The sequence below is a fragment of the Temnothorax curvispinosus genome, unplaced genomic scaffold (assembly GCF_003070985.1).
Source record: "Temnothorax curvispinosus isolate PA1 unplaced genomic scaffold, ASM307098v1 QBEX01017148.1, whole genome shotgun sequence".
NCBI lineage: Eukaryota > Metazoa > Arthropoda > Insecta > Hymenoptera > Formicidae > Temnothorax > Temnothorax curvispinosus.
In genome coordinates, this window is record NW_020226928.1 from 160,242 (window position 1) to 178,269 (window position 18,028).

The following is an 18,028-nucleotide window of genomic DNA, read 5'->3' on the forward strand; positions in this document are numbered from 1 at the left end:
ATTTGTAATTCAACGTGTATGGCGGTTAATAAATCGCTCTGTTGGTGGAGAACGAAGCACCTTAAAAGTCGCAAGTCGCGGATCACGAACTTGGCTGAGTTGGCGGTCGTTAATATCGCACGAGAGAGAAAGGGGGAGGGTGAGCTGCAAGTAACGTAAAGAGATCCAGATACTTTACTGTCCAAAAAAGGCGGCGCGGCGCGTCGTTGTGCATTCGCCAGTGCATCGTAATGCCAGGAAGCGACGCCGTCGTCGTCGCTCCCGCCGCCGCCGCTCCCGCCGCCGTTGCCGTTGCCGTTGCTCAGAATCCATAGGGAGGGTTATTCGCCCGTCCGGAATATTTCTCGTTTTGCGGCGTACATCGCCGCCGTCGCCGCTGCCGCCGCCGCCGCGCCGTAGCGGCCAAACTCATTGCAATTCAGATCGCGTAATTACATGCGCCGCGGCGGACGACATCTTGCCGGCGATGCACGCGCGTTGCCGCGCAATGTGCAGTCGCGGGAAAATATAACAAACGGGAGATTACTGCCGGCTGTTTCGTCGCGCCCCGCGCCTCGAGGGTCTCGTGGGACTTTCGGAACTGGCGTATCTCATATTCCGAATTGCGTCGCGCGCGATGGAACGGGAGAGCGAACCGAGCGTCATTAGTAACCCTTGATCTTTCCGTTACAGCATTTTCCTTTCCCTAATTACGTAATGAGTATTTATGTAATGGAACTTTTTTTTAGTATATAGTATGTGATAGATTGAATGCACTAAATTTTCCGACATACATTTCACGTCATCATGATATTACATTACGTAATTATGTACGATTGTGTGTGTGTGTGTGACCCCGAGTTTAAATATTTAAAAGATTTTATTTATAATGTAAATATTTATAATATTTATAAATTATTTAAAGAGTCATATTTGAAAAATAACAAGAATATATTCTTACATATTACACCTTTGCAGGAAATTATTTTGTTGTAATGAAAGTGCGTAATGTATCGGTGTATCTGGCATTTTACGGTGCATTAAAAGACACTAGTAACATAATTCAAGACGGCTTATGTAGGTATCGCAGACCCTTAAAAGAAGCGCGCGTTCCATTTTTTGAGCTCAGCTCGTAATAGCATTGCTGATGTCGTGTTGGTAGCAACGACCTTAGGGCTCTCTGTGTTGCGCACGTAGCAGTGTCGCTGAAGCCCGGCTCTAAATTCCGAAGCGTGTGCATCTTAAGCTCTCCCAGGGATAATAGAAAGTTAATGGTCCGTCTCGTCGTCGCTCGACTTGGCTAGCGCAGTTCAGAACGTATTGTGTTAGAAGGGACACGTGCCTGCCCTTTCATTAATAGAGAGTGACTAATTTGGACGGGAGCGTCTTGGCAACGATATAAAGAGGCCGTGGCTCAGACGTAATTACAAGAAAAGGAAAAATCTTTTGTTGCGGAAACGCTTCCTATACGTATTCCGCGGATTCCTAAACGCGAACACGTTTACACACGCGAGTCATCAGCGCCAGTCAGCGCTTTTACGCGCATTCGCCGATCGATACGCACGTTTTGCAATAGCTTAACGCGACGGTTACTTAAGGTTGTATGACCCCTTAGAAGAAAAAATGCCAAATTCTTCAAACTTTGTCAGGTGATGAGTATTATAATAATAAAGCATTGTGCCAAGTTTGAACAAGTTTGCGAGGCCCGTTCAAAAGTTATAACAATTTGAATTTAACATGGGTTCTTATGGGAATTCATCAAGTTTCACTGTTTTTTCAACTTTATTTGAGAAATTAATATCGAAGAAAATATGGCATCCTTTTAAAACTTTGCAGAAATATTAATAAACATCTTACAAACAAATTAGAACCAAAAAAATTATGACTTCGAGGATATTTTCTGAAATATTAAATAAAAACCAAACAGAGAACAGTCTTGCTTGGTCTCACTGAACTCGTAAGTACAGAGATCCGGCAACAGCGCACTATGACGTCACATTAGAACCTCTCTCTCCGTCACTCTCCGTAAAGGATAACAAATACTACAGAGGTCCGTTACTTTTTCCAATAGAGCCTCCTGTGTATCGAAAGTGTGCTCTGAGCACGTGTAATATACAGACGCATCGTTTGAGGTTAGTTTTCGCTTGCGCTACAAAAATGCCGAAAGTAAAACGTTACATGTGGAAAGGAAAAGTTGTCACTGAAAAAGTGTACAATCAACGGTTAGCACAGACAAATACTGGGAAACGTAATTTGAAGACACGAGTCGAAACCACACCAGATGATTGTAACAATTCCATGGCACATGTAACGTTTTACTTTTGGCATTTTCGTAGCGCAAGCGAAAACTAACCTCAAACGTTGCGTCTGTATATTACACGTGCTCAGAGCACACACTTCGCGTTCACGCAGCTGATGTCGAGTGAGATCAATGCTACCAACTTACAGAAAATGCGACGTTGTCGCGATCAAAATACTTTTTTATGAGAGCTATTGTATTTAATTTATTAATAAATGACGTAAATAAATAACGTAATATAATTTCATTAGTATTTTTAAACAGTAATTACTATGTTTTGTTACTTTTTAAAGACTTTCACATTTTCAGATTTTCGTTTGTGTCAGTTGCAAGTCAGGTACAGTCTTTCTAAAAATCATTAAAAGTGAAAGTTTGCATACGAGAAAATATGCATAAAAATGTCTCTATAGCTTTTAAAAACACAGGCAACCGTTATTTTAATAAAATATTAATATAAATATTACTTTCCAGTAAAGAATATCTTCTTAAATATGTTAATTAGCTTTATGTTACGTTTCTTAAACTTTTGGCAGAGATCTTACGGGTCATACAACCTTAAGTTGGCGTTCGCTTTGCGCGATAGACGGATAAACAGTCTACACCCCAAAGACTGCGGATCTCGAGAGTCAAGTGTATTCAAATTTCGAACTTCAATACCATAGCTCCCATAGCTGGATACACCACCGATCGGCCGTTCCTATATATTCATCGTTATTCCCTTACAATTCGAGCACAATCGGAGTGCGGCTAAGGGGGTGCGCCCGTTACCGCAACCGGCACCGCGTCTCTGATACCGGAATACTCATCTCACTAATAGTCGGAGCTTCCCTATCTTCTCCACCTCTGTTCCCAGGCTCGATTGTGAATCGCGGCCTAAGGGCGAACAGATCCCTCTGATCTCCGGCCGCGATATCAAAGTATGCCGGGATATAATGCCTGTCTCTTTCGTTCCCGCCTCTCTTTCTCCCTTTCTCCACGCTCGGATGTTCGCCCGCGAGGAGATGGAAACGGCAAAAAATTATAAAACACAACCACGGCGACGGTAAATCGACGTTTTCCTGTTCTCCCGCGGAGAGAGAGCTCGCTTAAGCGTGAAACGTATCTCCGCGTATTTTATATTCCGCACGGCTCTCCATTTATTCCCGCCCGTTCGCGCGAAGGTGGTTGCTAGACATCGATTTTACCTCGATCCCCATCTCGACGCGCGCCCGCCGCCGCTCATAAAATGACGCGCGAATAGAGAGAGGAAACCTGGGAACTAAGCTCGGGAAACTGGGTCTCCGCGATATGCCGAGGAATATGATGCCGGCGAGATTGATATTTCTTGCATGCTTTATTTTAGCTTAGCCTATTGCTTGATCATTACGTCACGTGAAGACAATATTACGCAGTGTCTTATTGTTAGTCGCGACATTCGATACAAAGTGCGTACTTTCTTTCTGACTTTTTTAATGCACGATACGTTACTTTTACGAATTCACGATTTATCATGTGGTTGAATTAAATAGAATTTTTATTTAATGAAATTGTTACTCGCTTCACATTTTCGAATTATAATTATAAAATGTATAATAAAGAAAATCATCATATTATTCTGCCCTGTCTTATGGTCGGGTAAGTCGGATAAGAGAGAGATAAATTCCGCGACCAGTTGCCGGTCTGCTAACGTTACGTAACTATTGTAGTATTATTGTCTGGAATTAATTTGATCCGCTGTATGCGTGGCGACGATGTCACGGCCGCATTGTTCCTTATTATTCGCGGTGTTGATAAGAGACGCTGGCGTGTAATATTCTCGCTCACTGGAGACGGACGATGACTTCCGAATGTCACTCGTATCTCCTGCCTGTCTGCGCCAACGCACTCCTCGGTGCATCCAAGACCCAAGATGCGTTTATTATGAAAATAAGTGTATCCAGGGGTGGTCGCGGATGTTCCGCTTGGTAATAGCTGTTCCTACGTCGCATCTCTCGGAAAGCGCGGAAGGCGGCGGTGGCGAGGACGCGAGGTCGGGGGGTAAGTATCCGTGAATGCGCCGGCTACGGACACACGGAGGAATCGTATGCAGTGGCGTTTTCACCCACGCTCCATCCCCCGTCGTGGTGTTGGTGTCCCTTCGACCCCGGACGCGCGTCCGCGCGCCCGCGCGCATCGCTTCTATTCCATGTCGCGGTGCTCTCTCGACGTACTTCGACGTTTGGAATGGGCGCGCCCCTTCGGGCTGTGCCAGCGGGATCGCCAGAGCGGATGAAATCGTCGACTGCGATCCGGCGATGTGTTTCCCGATAACGTTAAATCGTCCAGCGCAAGGGATTCCTACGGAATACCGGCGGCGGAAGCGAGCGATGGATATCGTAAAGCGGGCCGCATGAACGATAGCCCGGTGAGATCTCCCCGCAGAACCGAAGACTCTCTCCGCGTCTCTCTAGGATGGGAATTCGCGATAGTGTGCCCCGTGGTACCGCGCGCGTCGTGCTATCAATTTCTGGTTGCTGACCGCAAAGTATTTCAGACGCCGTAATACTTATTACTCGTACGTTTCCCGCTCTCGCCTTTAGTTCGACGAGATTAGAGTGGATTACATTTATCGCGTGTCTTTCGAGATGAAAAAGTATCGCGTAAGAGAATATATCGCGCGGAGGAAGTGCAGAGCGAAGATGCAGTAAATAAAGGATTATACAATGAGGAATAAAAGCAGGATCGTGCCGCGAATTGTACTTATTGCTTGTAGACATTCTGTTGCCGTAATCTGACATAAATCCAAAGAGTCCATTATATTTATTGCATGCTTTATAACGAGAAAAAATATCCTATCGTGGAAAACCTACGTGTGAGATATATACAAGAGAGGGATGAGAGAGAGAGAGGGATATAAAATAGGTATATAGTAAATAGAGGATTACATACGATCGATAATAAAAGCCAAAAGGAGTTTGCCAACTTTCGTATTCGGGAACTATACGGGAACTTCTTCCCATCTATCTGTTCTTTGATCAATGTGAAGCTGATTTTAACAAAAGCCTGAGATGATTTCTTTGACGAATTCTACAGCTCAATAACAAAGCCTTTTTCTTCAGTTAATTAATTGTAATTTAATAGAACGTTATTTTGAAGTTTAAAATTTGTCGAGATATTCAATATTATTTAATTATAGAAAATTGTACAAAGAAAAATATAACGCTCAATTAAAGAAGAGACAAAAACTTCAAAAGATAAAACGATAATGTTAAATATAATATTACGCGTTATGATATGTGTATAATATTTAAAACTATACGACATGTATTAAGTGTTATCTAAATATTTCTGTGAGGAACGTGACAGTGTTTTTTGAGCATCTGATTAGTCGTATTCGAGCACTGTAATTTTCAGATCAGATTTTGTAGTCCATTTCCGGAAGACGACAGAAAATTTTAGATTAGATGGTACGAGTTTAGGAATATATGTGCATATATGTACATATATGTGCATTTTGTTTCATATTCCAATTTCATTCTGGAGATTATAGCAGACACATTCTGCGGTATTATTCCTTCTATTTATGGGGTTAATAGAGGTTATCATGAAGAATTTCTCGAAGTAATGCGAGACTACCGTTTCGGTTTTCTATGAATAGCTACGGAGTACGATACTATACCGGCTGCGCCATTCATACCAGAAAATAGCACATCATTGCTGCAAGTTTAACCTTTAAATGGAGGCACTTCGAGTGAAGGCGCAAGATATTTTTAACTTTGCAACCGTTGTTATAAATAACAAAATTATGCACAGAAAAGTATAGCGCTCAATTAAAGAAAGGACAAAAAATTTACGAGATAAAAGCGATAATATTGAATATATATTGCACGTTATGGTATGTATATCATATTTAAAATTATATTACATGTGTATTAAATGTGTGTTATCTAAATATTTCTACGAGTGATGTAACGATGTTTTTTGTGCAACTGATAAATCGATAATATTCGAGGATTGTAGTTTTCACATCAGGATTTATAATCCATATCTTCTGAGACAATAGAACATTTTAGATTCGATAGTATGAGTTTAGGAGTAATGTGTACTTTTTTGCACATTATATTGTCCAATTTCATTCTGCATGGACTCTAGCAAAATTACGATATAATTTGTACACGTTTGCTAGATCTTGCAGTAATAGTTATTTGTGTAACAAGTGCTGTAAGATGAAAATTCACGAGTGCGGTCACCGCACCCGGGAATTTTCATCTTTACGCACGGCTTGCACACCCTATTTTATGTTGCAAGTGCGTGGAAAGTGGTCTATCACGCACGCGTAGCGTGCGTAATGGGCCACTTTCCATGCACGTGTTACATAAAAGATATTTCCTGACAAGTTTTTTATTTATTTTATAATACATATTAGAGGGATATATTACACCACGTCATCTCATTTCTGACCTTCAATTTAATTGACTTGTTCGACGAAGCAAGTCTTATAGTACAATATTTTTCTTAAAAATGTGGTCTCAATTAGGCCGAGTTTGCTAATGAGCGGACACGCGAGGCATCTGTTTATGACGTTAAAACTCATGTACGCGCCGTGCCTTCGCCGTATTCGGCAAATGTCCCGCGAACGTTCTAACGAAGACCGTGTACTTTTTACTCTAATTGCCCCTATAAAAGTGACAAATCCGCACGGCAGCCCGAAACTTTCTCCATTGGCCTGCTGCCCTGGCCAATACCCAAATATACCTACTTCATTTACGGAGACGCTTTCCACACTGAGGGCGAGGGAGCCCTTGCCGCTCGGTCCGAATATAATAGATAAACGTCTATTCCCTCCCTCCCTCTCCCTTTCCTCCCTACCTTTCGGGCGGGCATGCCGACGACGGAGATACGCTTTACGTTCTAAATGCGGGCCGCTTAGATATGCGCAATATCTGCGACTGGCGCGCGATTTGTCTCTCCGGCGTGGCGGCAGTTCGGAAAAAGAGCTGGGATTGAATGGATATATAGGCGGCTTTCTCGCCGAACCCGGTGCATCTATCTGCATGCGACGCGAGACGACGAGTTCACGACGACGCGACGAGGGGAAAAGCGAGACGAGGCGATGCGACGCAATGCGAGGTGGCGCGATCGAAAACTTTTTCGGATTACATCATGCGAACGATAGGGAAAAGAAAAGGAGGAAACAGTCTGCGACCGTATACTTATGGACTCCCTAACATCGGCACTTTAACCATCTGCACGAAAATCTCCATCCGATATATTTAATCTTTGTGACTTGTGACACTTTTTAGTAGCCTCATTTCTCATATAGCGCGCAAAACAAGGCGGCAGGCATATGCGCGATCTTTTTCTTGTCGTTAGTTAGGGAAAATATCTCGACGCTGGATGTTGAAAAGTTGAAATATACTCTCTAACATAGGTCCATGACGCGAGATTGAAGTCCGTCATTGTTTGTAAATTCTATTACTTTAAATTTCATATTTATAACAAAATTTTATGTAAATCGTGAACTTAATCGAATCTTGCCCCGAGGTTCCTATACAATTAAAGAAAGAAGCATAGACGAGCGAAGAAAAACCGGAGGCCGCTTATCGACTCTGCAGCATCCCGCTGTCTCGCGAAGAAATATGTTCTCGCGAGGCGACGCGGCGCGGAGATTTCGGAGCGTGAGTTTTTTGTGCATCTAGTCGGCCGAGATTTTTTGTAGATTACGGTCACGTCGTCGGATCTCGCTTCTCCTCTCTCTCTCTCTCTCTCTCTCTTTTAGAGAGTGTCGCGAAGGTTCGCGCCTAGCGAAATGAGAAATGTCGCGCGTGATGACGACCCTGTATTTTCTCCGATACGACGTGAGCGCGAAATAACTTTTGAAGGGGAAACACTGCCGCTCGGCAAGAGCAACACGATCGCGGCAACAAAATTAACGCGCGGCACGATGTTTCTCTGTCTCCAAATCTAAGATTAGCGCGCAGAGGAGAACCGCAGTTTCAATCCGGAAGAATTCGCAGCGTAAATACGGACTAAAAATACGCATTAAAAATACACGTTAAAAATACGCATTAAAAATATGGATTATAAATATGCATTATAAATATGCATTAAAAATACGCAGTATACGTTTTTCGAATGACGAATACATTTTTTTGGTAACTATTTTTGGGCAGGAGATTTCTCTGCAAGAAAAATATCTTAATGGCAGAATAAAAAGACAAACGAGTTGTTATTTAACATTACGCTCTTTGATAAATTTGAGGTAAATACGTGTTTGATTAAAATTTAATGAATCTAATTACGAAATTGCTTAAAGAAATTGTGGGGAAAGTTACGTTTTATAACTTAGCAAATTAAGCTTCATATAAATGGAAGACAAGAAGCTCGTTCTTCGGCTACTTTTGGGATTATAATGTTATTTATTTTATGGGAGAAATTATGGTTTGAGATTAAATTTCCGAGAGGTTTAATGTTTACTTATTCAGAATTAATTCTGTAATACCGAGCCGGTATTTATAATTATAAATTTCAACGCGCGGATTTTACATTCGCAACACAGTGTCTGCTGATACTGATTAGATAATTTTTTATTTATAAATATTTTATATGAAACATTATTGTTATGCTCCGATAACAGGACGGAAATTATCGATTAATTATCTTTCTATCTGACGAAAAGATCATGACACATAAAAGAAAATGAGATTACATTTTTGTTTTTATAAATAAGGTAGCGAATTTTTTGACGTTACTAATGTACGTATAGGCACAAGAGTTGTGGCTCTCTCTCTCACACTCACGTTGCCAATATTCCACGGTAATGTTGGAGTCAATATACCCGATGCATCGTGAAAATGTCGAATCGCGAGAACCGATGTAGATATCGAGCGAGAGCGCCCCAAGCGCTTTTTGCATGTCCTACTGTCAGCATCAGGAAATTCAATTCGCGAAATTCATCCGTCGCGCGAGACGAAGTCGGGGTCGAACGGAAATTCTTACAATTCTCCCGCTGGCGGGGGAGGGGGGCGGGGGAGAGGGAGGAGGGGAGGGAAGGAGGCGCCAAAGCGACGGATTTGAAAAATCTGTTTTCGCCAACGTGCAGGTGACGCCGGGGCTCCATTCTCCCGGCCTCGGAAGACGTCCTTTCTCGAGCCGAGTGAAAAATCGCCATAGGAAAATCCTCGGGGGATCACCCAGACGTCCGGGAGTTCTTGCAACGACGACGACATGAATCCGTAATATTTACGACGTCAGCGCTCTTGCCGTGAATATATGAACTCGTCAATGGTGTATTTACGCTGTAATCAAGCGAAAATATCACGAACGAGTCGATTGAATTCCTTTGTTCTGCTGCGTCACCCGTTAACTGTAGGAAGCGCGCGAGAAGAAATGGTTCTCTCGCTTATTTCTGACTCGTGCAATATTGCCGATATCTAATTACCAACTTTGATTTATACCCCTTTCAACATCCTCGCTGTTCCTCATTTATTAAGTGTTGTATATTGAAGTTAAGTTTAATTGACTTTTACGCGCCCTCGCCGCGGAAGAGGTACGGTGAAAAATTTCGGGGAAGATGAATATCTTCTGAGAAAGTAAAATTGAAGAGATCCTTGAGAAAACGGGAACCAAACGCTTTTTTTGCAGTAATTCGAGCAAGTAATAAATAAAAAAATATTATTTATTTGGTAAAATATTTGTACTTAATAATTACATATATCTCTTAATATAAGTTTCAATTTCTATCGCTTTTATTTTATTGATACATGCAGAACATATACATGCAAAATTGTTTATAAAAATGTAGTTAAAAAAGTTAGTTTAGCACAGTTTTCAATATTTCTTTTATTAATATTGAAAACATAAATATTTACAGTGATAAACGTAACTATATTTTTATAAACAATTTTGCATTTGTGTGTCAATAAAATATTATTATATCGATAAACGTCTCTCAATATCATCTTTAATTTTACCTTTTTTTTTGCCAGAATTTATCTTTCGTCGATTTTGCTTATATACATACAGTTTATCGAAGTGCACTACGTTTATTCAACGAATATGGTATCAATATCGTATTAGCCCTATCTTTTTTCGTGGCTCAACGATTTTTCTCATCCCATCATGCGATTTCGTACAGTTTTCCCAAACTTGCGATTCGCGCACACGCTCACCGTCGAAGTTTTCCCTTTTTTTTCCCCTCCAGCTTTTAATCACTCCGCACCGATCTCTGATATTCAATATGACTTTCGCACATAAGCAAATATTTGATCGGGTCTGGTCGGCGAATCTTGCCTATCTGCGGGATAATTCTCGTGTATTATATCATCCCGCGGTTGGAAAATTGGAAATCCCTTCGCGCGGATCAAGTTCGGGGATCGACTTTCCATGATTAGGCTTATTCCAACAGTCGTTTGCACAAGGGCGCGGTTGGTCGCCGCGGGCGCTTTCTCGAATAAGCTCGAAAACGCGCGAGAGCGCGATAATTATTTCAGTTTCTTTCATCGGCAAGCACTCTCGGTAATGAGAGACATTCTCCCAGCAGGCGCGGGTGTGCATATACGTCATCCTCGCTCCGTCTCGCACGTTTCGGATGGTCAGCATTTTAATCCAAGCAACAGATCAATGTGATGTCACAAATTGTCTCACTATTATCGGTTTTCGATGTTCCATTACGAATTCCAACACATTTGACACGTTAGCAATCCGTTGTGACCCAGTTTCCCGTATTTTTCTCATAACACGAATTTCCGGAATTGCTAGAAACGGAATTGCTTTACACCTTTTTATGCATTATTATTTGAAAGCAAATTTAAAAATTTACTTGGTAACGCGACCTAATGATTTTGATAAGCATATAAGATTGAGAGAACTAACCGATTTGACTGCCGAATATATTAGAGCTTAAATATATGCTTATTATACATGCGTATCCGCGATTTTAATTCGGAGCAGCGCGTGTTTCGTGAGGCGAATATTCGTGAGATATAATGCTTCGGCCGCGCCAACCGGCCCTTTCATGATAGCCCTCCCTTTCTTTCCCTCCCCCTCGTACATGCGATCTTTCTTTTGGTTTCTCGGCCTCGCGCGCAGCTACCCCCTGCTCCTTCACATCCGCGTTCTCCTCTCGATGGCGGCATGAAAACAGGTTTTGTCACTTCGTGCAAGCGCTGCGTCCGTTCGCGCAGGGGAGCGCGAGGATACGTGCAGATTAAACGACACGTTAAGCGCGATAGGCACAAATGGACGTAGTCATATGACTCTCCTGTGTTTACGTGTACACACGTACGCCGTTGTATGACGTTGTACAATAAGGCGCGTGCAAGAAGATCATTGCCGCGATGCTTCTCCGCGCGATGTGTCCTTCCTCCCGGGACTTCGTAAATCTGGGCGTCCAGGGGTCTGTTGCTGAAAGCGCCGTGTTATATGTCTCACGTTAACTGATCCCCAAGCGTAGGAGGTTGTTCGCTATATCGCAACGGGATATTTGTTATGCGCGCGTACGTATGGTACGAAAACATCCCAGTTATAACGCTACTATCTTCGCTGCACGTCGCTCTTTATGCGAAGAGGTAATAAATTACACGGGCTGTTAAATGGAATACTAGTACGTTGCCATAACATAAAATTTTATGTATTCCCTTTTACAGCGTTATAATAAATATTACAATAATGCAACTTGATTCTACATATATGCACGCGAAATTGATGTATATTATGAGAAACCAGGGTTTATGTATTATGAGAATAATTATAGTTTCCTCATTATCTGGCTTAAGGATGATGCAAAGTCACAAATTGAGAATCGAAATGTCCCAAAGCGGCTACCGCATTGCGATGTCGGATATTTCCCCTGTACTTTCATCAACATTAGCTTTTATACGCCATTTACCTCGGTGCTCTAATCTCCATTTTTATTACTTTATGCATTTCTCTCGCGAAGGCTCTTAAAACACTCCGCGGGCTCCTCGGTATGTATATAACAAATGTACCTTTCCCTTTATCCTGTTCCACTTTTGATAAAAACGACGCATAAAGCAAACCATATTATTTTTAACTGCGCTCTTGGATAGACATCGTTATAGCGGCAAAGTACACTTATTTAAAGACAATATTCGCGCGTGTACATAGCGTAAACCTAAATGGCGCGCATGCACTCGGAACTAACGGAAGGTTGGAGAATCCTTAAAGTAAATGCGCTCGCGGGGTCGAGAACTTACGAGCTTGTTGTTAGTAACTTCAGACTCGGTTTGCCGGGGTTGTTGTTCCTCGCGGTTTCGCCGCGCCGCGCCTATACCGCGAGCAACGTTGGCGGCGGGACAGATCCCGCGGGATGTTGCCGTCGAGGACTTACGGGCTAAGAGAATTCGACGTTAATGATTGTAGGGGAGCGACCATTTCCTGCGCTCGCCACATAATTGCTACCGTTGCAATCATTGTAACGCGGCAGTACAAACGAGGCTAGAGCGCGAGAAGAGCGGACGTGCCCGCGCGCGGGACGAAGGAAATGCATATACACGTGCAGAGTCGCGGCGGAGCACATAAACGTGGCGTTACGGGGCTTCGGGCCCGGTCGTTGTGCTACTACGTTCCGGGGGCACGAATTATGGGAGACATTTGCGCGGTAGTTATCGTTTTCGGGTTATTAAACCATTTATCTAACGCACACAGCGAGCTCCTTTAAATTCTCGGCCAATGGTGGTGCTGTGCGCGACGTGCCGCGGCGATCTCGCCTTCGCCTCTCTCTCTCTCTCGTCATCGCCTGGTTTGAAGATTAATATCTGTTTATGTTGGTATCGAGCGCATTTCACTGCACATTTTGCTTCCTCCGATACCATTCTGGAGATATTGGATAATACAATTCGAGGTAGGGACGATACGCCGACAAAAGATAAGATTCAAACAATGCACGGATACGCTTGTGTGTGTCTACTTTCGAATAAAATCATGCGAGTCAATCGTCGTGACTTGCAAATATAGTCTTTTATTTAGCATTTAAGCTGATTTAGCAATATCAATTAATTTAAATATATTTGCGAGCAACTTGCGTGAAAACTGTCGCGAAATGTTAACAGATTATTAATGTGGAAAAAATAGTGTTAAAAAACAAATATTATAAAATTTGTTTTTATGTTATTGTAAATGTGATCTTTTTACGCGAATTAACTTTTTGATATTGTTTTATATTAATAGTTTAAGAAGTAATTACGCTTTAAACATAGTTGTAATAGACAACTTATAGTATTAACACCGCCATTACGATAAAGTTTGTGATATTTACCTAACGTATATACCCAGCACGCGTTCGGCACAAATATCCATTAACATTTTGCGCTCGTGGAGAAGCCGCATTCAATGTATCGAAGATTGGTGTGTCGAACCATTAAAGTATTTGCTGTCGCTGCGAGCGAAGTGACATTTGAAAAACGGAATTTCCGCGATTTTTATGACTCGGCACTCTCTTGGCAACCCCCAAATATATTTCCAAATAAAGCTTTCACCACTCATCTCCGAGCTACGCTGCTGGCTGCCGCCGCGCCGAGGAGTAACAAAAGCAACAACGCGTTTCTGCGACGCGCGATACACGAGAGAACACGGTCGCGTCGCGGCTGTTCCCGTATTTTTTCCGCGATAAATCCATCAGCGTCGCGGCGCGATGCGCCTCTCGCATGCTGCGTACATACACGGACCACTCTCCGAAGTCGCGGACGAGCAATATTAAGAAGGGGAACGCGTACGCGTTCCGAGAGCGGGTTGCGAGGTCGGAACTTTCCGCGCGTTAATCTCGCATATACGTTGCCCCGACCCCGACCCCGTTTCTTGTCGCTTCAGCTGGCGCTGCGCGCGCCCCGGCTCGACCGGGAATATTTGACGTTAATGATTATAAAGTAACCGGCACCCTCCGCACTCATCGGCTAATTGCTCCGTTTTAAATGCCTCGCGACGTATGCCCGCGATGCCCCGTCGCACGGTGCGGCGCGTCGCGGCGCGACGAAGCGCCCGGGCAAGATTTACGAGTCAAACCGAACATCAGCGTGCCGAGACGATGAGGTTGTTACTACTTTTTGTCTCGTAATCTCCGACCGCGTTATTTTTATTTCAAATCTTAACGTCGTTAGCCTTGCGTAGAGCGATCGCCATAAAAGCTGCGAAGATTTTTTGGCCACGTTTGATACAAAAAGTCGAGGACACAGAGTCACCACAAATAACATAAAAATCGTGTGGCGACTGTCACAATCAGCGTTTTGGTACATGTTCTAGTTCCACGCCCCGCATCGCGGTGATGTTAAAAATGACCGGTAATTTTTTTCGGGTCTTTTCTTCCGAGGAGGGACAAAAAGAGGGATGTTATTACAGCAGTGATATTTTCTCGTTGTCGTAAACGTTCTTACTTAAGACGGTTGCGAATGGTGCATTGACTTTACAAATATTTACCGAGTCGATACGAGTATACATGTCGCGTTGCGTGGGTACGGTAAGGCATGTCGCAGTGACAATAATGCCGTGCGACGGTGTGGCGAGATTTGTCAGTGCGATACATCACATTTGGATGTGCTTCGCAATATTCGACAGATTTTTAGAAACGTATCTGGCTCACGCGAAAATTTGAGGAGAAAATTCAGCCGAGAATCATAAATATACTTACGACGCGAAAATGGGAAATATACGCACCTACGAATATTTTAACCAATTTGGAGTCGGGTTCGTCTCGATAGATGTAATGGGGTATCATTAATATTTAAACCGCAGTAACCGCACGCATGTCTATTAAGCTCGTACTTCGCCATATCTACGCAATAAATTAAATAACACGTTCTGTAATATGACAGTTCATATCAAGATTATATTAATGGAATTATGGAAAATAAAGGGAAAAAATAGAGGCGTTTCGTTGTGCGTTCTGTCTGCAGTACCTCTGCCTACACAACGTGGAATTAAACGAGACGTTAAAAAGGTCCGAATATTTATAAAGCGTGTTGGTGTTTTATGCGTGTCTCTGTTCCTACTAGAATTGCTTTGTACATATTTTTCTTTTTTACTCCGACCTGAGTGTGGTCTTCGGCGTCGCGGTAGGAATTCGCCAAGCCTTTTAGCCTTTTAGCAGGCAAATTATTTCAAGATAAAAGAAAGTCTGTGGGCATTCCGCGGAAATATTTTTTATTCTCTGTGAAGCTCTACTACCATTACGGTACATTATATATCCATTTCGAAAGGAGGAGATATACAGAGTATAACGCCGAAGAACATTATGCTTCATGTTTTACCGATAATATTTCGTGCCAATATCTTCAAACTCCTCTTAAATGATACATTTACGAGTAATAAAGGTCGATTAAGATCGTCGTTGCATTATTGTAACACGTGACTGTCTATTATTTCTCGTTAAGACTACCTTTCTTTACGATCAACAAGCATTGCGGGTGCATCTTGGTTCAATTGATCTAATAGGAATTAATTGTTGTTCGTTATTATATTGCCTGTGCGCCTCGTTCGTTTGCACGTGTGCTCGTAAATAAAATTTATGATTCTTATATTTTTATCCGTTATATCAATTAATATATTCGCGATGGTATACATGGTATTTAACTTTGCTGCGCTAGTATATATTCATAGCGATTATTAAGCTTGTCGGACGCTTGAAATATCCGCTTTGCCGCATGAAGAAAATGCACGTTTACGTTATCTAAACGCATATCTATGTACATTCGCAATTAAATAGTCTACGTATTACGCAGGCGAGACTCCATTCTCTCCAATTACCTGCGTCATAATAAAACGCGTTATTATATGATTAAAGAGTCGCGATGACTCTTCTTCCGCTGTTTAATTTTCCGTCTGAACGAAATAAGAGTGCTTATTTATCTTCGCGAACGTTCTCATCCGGTTTCGCGTTCACTCTACTTTCTCCTTGCGTCGACATATTTTTTATGAATCTGTCCGCACTTTTTAAATAACTTCGCACGATAACCGATAGGAATAATGATGCACTCAACCATAAAGCAAACTCGCAAAATGCATCTTATGCAAATCAATTGACTTAAATATTATATTTAATATCGATATATGTTTTCTATTGATTCTAGACATCTTACAAACTCAGCTATCCTACAAAATACTTTTTACTCTCACTTTGTTTTCACTTTTATTTTATTTATATACGCCCATCTAGATTATTCCGTAAGTTTGATCATAGCTTTTCAACTTCGACTTATGTAAACGATATAATAATGATATTATACATTTTCTTTCGATGTCTTGGGACTGTTGATGTCAAAACATGTTCCATAGAATTCTCGATGGACGTTTCATACAACCCTCTGTAAACGAAAGGGTGATATTATTTGCGAGCGTTTTGTCGAGCTCGCAATAACGTCAAAAGATATACACGAAAGAATTCGAAAGAATTTTTTCGGGTCGCTCTATTAATCTCTTTTCGCATGGGCTATTTATTCTGGAAGGGTTGCCGCTATTTAGAACCCTCGTCGCGCTAATATTTCTTCGCGCGAGGCACGAATGAAAGGGCCGGGTGCGACGAACCGAACTGGTCTAGATCTCAGCATTAGCGATGCGAGGATGCTTACACGTCCGTCTTCCGCGAGAGAGACGTTTCTACTCGACGTACCTCGGTCTCTCCCTCTCTTTCGTTTCGTTCAATTGCAGAGTTCCATTTAGGTCGTCGCTGTCTGCTTCCCGGAGATGGTCTGAGAACCAGTTCCGTAAACGCCCTAGCGTAAACGCGACTAGAGAGACTCCGTCGCTCCCTCTTGAGGCTGGGCATCCTTTTGGAACGAATAATTAGTTTTACCGTTTTGTTGTGTCCCTTAATCCAAACGTTGCCCGAAAACTTTATATTTACATAGGCGCGTCTAGATACTTTAAATTGACGGAATCACGGTTGAAGTATTGTACAATACTACAAGTTTGTAACTATTTGCTTTCAAATTTTTAATTATTATGATAAGTCAAATCTTACTTAGACGTCTTATGTCAAGAAACTTGTGATTTATTTTTTTGTTTTATTCGTTTAATATCTTGAATATATTTATTTATTTTTGTATACTTAATTTGTATTTTTACTACTAGCAAGTGGTGAAAAAAGAACTTAAGATTTTTTCTAATCTATTAATTTATATAATGATATAAAAATTATAAATTTATTAGTTTTAATTTTTTAATTATCTTTAGTTTTTTCACATACAATTTGCTTACAAGTTTATATGCCAAATTAATAAGTATGATTTATTGCTCTTAACTGGGATTTATGATCTTCATTTTACTTATAATTGATTCAGTTATTACAAAAACTATTTTCGTGAGGAATAATTGGCTTACGCGACTTGCGATATAAAATTTTATAAATTTTTTTATTTAAAACAGATACTGCTGAAAAAATGATTGCGCAGTTTGGAATTCATCTGCTTTTCTTTTGTGGCTTTTTCTCCACCATGATTCTCTTTGTCTAATTTAAATATATCGCTACGCGTTACACACCTTCTATGGCAATTCGCAATATGTGTGAGCTAGGTCGGCTGAAGGCCTCCATAATCATGGTGAAATAAGCTCGCGCAGCTGGCTCGCTATTGTCCTGTATTACGTAAACTTCACTACTCCCCACCTGCATTATGCACCGACTTGCAAACTCGCGCGCTGCAATTCGTGGACTCGTTGCCAGAAGCTCGTGCCCGGCATTCACAAAAATGAAAGCCCTTTCAGAAGTCTCTTAGAAGAGTCCTATAATGAACTGTGGAAGGAGATTGCCCGCGTTTACCTATTTTAGGACGGTGTTTCGAAATG

General features: G+C 41.8%; 1 protein-coding gene and 1 long non-coding RNA gene across 10 annotated transcripts in view; one reads left to right on the forward strand and one right to left on the reverse strand.

The window, feature by feature from the left end:
• LOC112467319 overlaps positions 1-13,897 on the reverse strand; it is a 58,017-nt gene extending 44,120 nt beyond the window's left edge. Inside the window, exon 1 of the long non-coding RNA XR_003042234.1 lies at positions 13,515-13,897. This is a non-coding gene — a long non-coding RNA (uncharacterized LOC112467319). The remainder of the gene's footprint in view (positions 1-13,514) is intronic.
• The window catches only part of LOC112467318 (histamine H2 receptor-like), a 170,808-nt gene that overhangs the window by 102,196 nt on the left and 50,584 nt on the right, over positions 1-18,028 (forward strand). The window lies entirely within an intron of this gene.